We start from the raw sequence: 2,410 nt of genomic DNA, 5'->3' as shown, positions 1-2,410 counted from the left end.
TTCCAATCAAAGTTGTTTTTTATGCAAGCAATTTTTTAACTAGCGGGATGCTTGTAAAGAAATTGTCTGTCGTTATATTTCTGCCTCGTTGTAAATGTGGTTCGGCTAATTTTAGTGTTACAAACTCGCCTAACGGTATTGAGCGTCGAGGTTCATCTTTCTCCGTATAAGGAAAACCATTCAAAATATATTTTGTTTGGACGTCAACTGCTAACCAAAACTTAATGCCAAATTTATGAGGCTTATTCGACATATATTTTGTAAATCTGCACCGGGCTTTCGTTGGAAATAATTGTTCATCTATTGAAATATTTTCATATGGCTTATAACAAGCCTGGCTACTACTTTACTATACTATACTTTACTATTACTATAAATCTGTTCCATATTTCGGATATCAGCGAAAATTTGTCTGTTTGTAATTTTTCGGATCGTTGGTTTTTTTTGTGGAAGGGTATGAATCTCAGAATTTCTGTAAATTTATTTCTGTGCATTGTATTTGCGAAGAAAGCGGGTCCCCATTTTTTCAACCATAGATAAGAAGTTTTCAATGATCTCGATTCATACGCACCCCGAGCATATATAATTCCTAGAAACTATGTAACTCAGCAACTGTGGTTGTTCAGTCTTTTTTCAAAACTCGGTGTGCTTCGGTTTCAGTGCAATCTTTTATGTGTTCCATTATGTTTCTGTCAATTATTAATTCGAAAGCACTAATTACACAATTCGACATGATATTTTTCTTAGCATAGCCAGTAGGCCCTGCGATATCCTTGAATATCATACGAACGGGCGCCCTGCCCCTAGATCCGCCTGCTTTCAGTTTTATCTACTGTGTCCCGTCAACTGCAATTTCAACTTCATCCATTACATTTTCGGACGTGCTTGGAATGCTCGTCCTCTCATCCTAGGAGTCAGAACTAGAAAAAATACACATTCTTTTCTGGTTACGATACACTTTCAAGAAGCCTTCCTCTGCATTATCCGAAGATTTCTCTATCTCTCCACTTTCAATGCATACAGAACTTTCGGCTTCGCTTTGGCCTAACTCATACTGATCTTCTTCGGACATATTTTCAGAACAGTCTTCATTGATGTTGACAATTTTGTTTAATGTCTTATTATATCTCCTGGATTTACTCATGATTGCTAGAAAAGGTGGATTGGCGAAAATAAGAAAATACTGTGCTCAAATTCAATCACCCTATTGTAAATACTTACAATAAACGGAGACTGTCAACAATAACTGAAACTTTTGCACACTATCTTTGAAAAATGTTCTTACACTGTCACAGCAGAAATCATACTGAAGAACGTTTCTTGTTTTAGGGATTTCGTTGGCATAGGCATAAGCAATTTCGTTGAAGACGAAAATAAACACTCAGGTCATACAATCCGCTTAAGATTACATTGTCGAGATCGACATCACTCGCGATTGAGGATGCCGAATTGGTGGCATCTTATTAAAGACTTTTCTTTCATTGTTATATTTATTATTGGAGGAATGACTTTACGAACGAAGCAAACATATAAGGTTTATTTCTGAGATCAGCTAAGCCGTCAATTGGATGGGTCTCGTAGAGATAGATATACTACATATAGATTTCAAAAATTAGAAAGCCTAGGAAAAAATAATTTTGTGTATAAATTCTTTAGATAAAATGATTAATTTACGATGAAAAATGGTTAAAATTAATGTTATGGTTTTTGAGATATTTCATTTCAAAGTTCGAAATCCGTCAAATTGGCGGATCCCTAAAACCTGGTGTTAATGTTATTGTTATGTTTTTAGTGATCATTTAAAAAAAATACTTTTTATTTATTAATAATGTGGGATAGTGTGACATCAGGGAAGGACGTGGCGTGAGGGGTAATTTTTTATTAGCGTTGTCAAGATATGTTAACGTTGTCAAGCAGTGTTGTGAGCGTTACCAAGGTTTGGTAAGGGAAAAATGAGCATGGTAAATGCTGTCAGAGTTGAATTTATCGTGGTCGTGTGAAGATCGTTGTGTTGTTGTGTCGTAAAAGTAGTGAGAAACAAATACGCGAAATGGGGTATTATATTCGATTTCGTGTGAGTGCAAACGGTATTGTATTTATCATACTGTTACCTACAAACTAATTAAATAACATTCCTACAATAATTTATTTAAACGGGAAGCCTAATATTGTTCCTTTCAGACTTAATTTGAATAAATCGATTTATTAAAGAAAAATGTGTATTTTCGTTTACCCGTCAATTTGACGGGTGCTTGTGGAGATAGGTATATACGAAAAGCCCGTAAACCTAGTGTTAAGCTCGATTATGTTGCTCAACGTAACAGAATCCTTTATTTTGTCCTTTATTTTTTAAAATACTTCTAATTTCAAATATATAAATTTGAAAGACGTACATAATAATTATATTTAA

At 34.4% G+C, this 2,410-nt stretch overlaps 1 protein-coding gene and 1 pseudogene across 1 annotated transcript in view; one reads left to right on the top strand and one right to left on the bottom strand.

Annotated features, from left to right (window-relative positions):
• Positions 1-2,410, top strand: part of LOC122569948 — a 383,055-nt gene that overhangs the window by 320,214 nt on the left and 60,431 nt on the right. The window lies entirely within an intron of this gene.
• The window catches only part of LOC122570266, a 4,532-nt pseudogene continuing 2,744 nt past the window's right edge, over positions 623-2,410 (bottom strand).

The sequence above is a fragment of the Bombus pyrosoma genome, linkage group LG8 (assembly GCF_014825855.1).
Source record: "Bombus pyrosoma isolate SC7728 linkage group LG8, ASM1482585v1, whole genome shotgun sequence".
In the NCBI taxonomy this organism is placed as follows: domain Eukaryota; kingdom Metazoa; phylum Arthropoda; class Insecta; order Hymenoptera; family Apidae; genus Bombus; species Bombus pyrosoma.
Note: the sequence above shows the minus strand (reverse complement) of the source record. Positions and strands in the feature narration are given on the sequence as shown.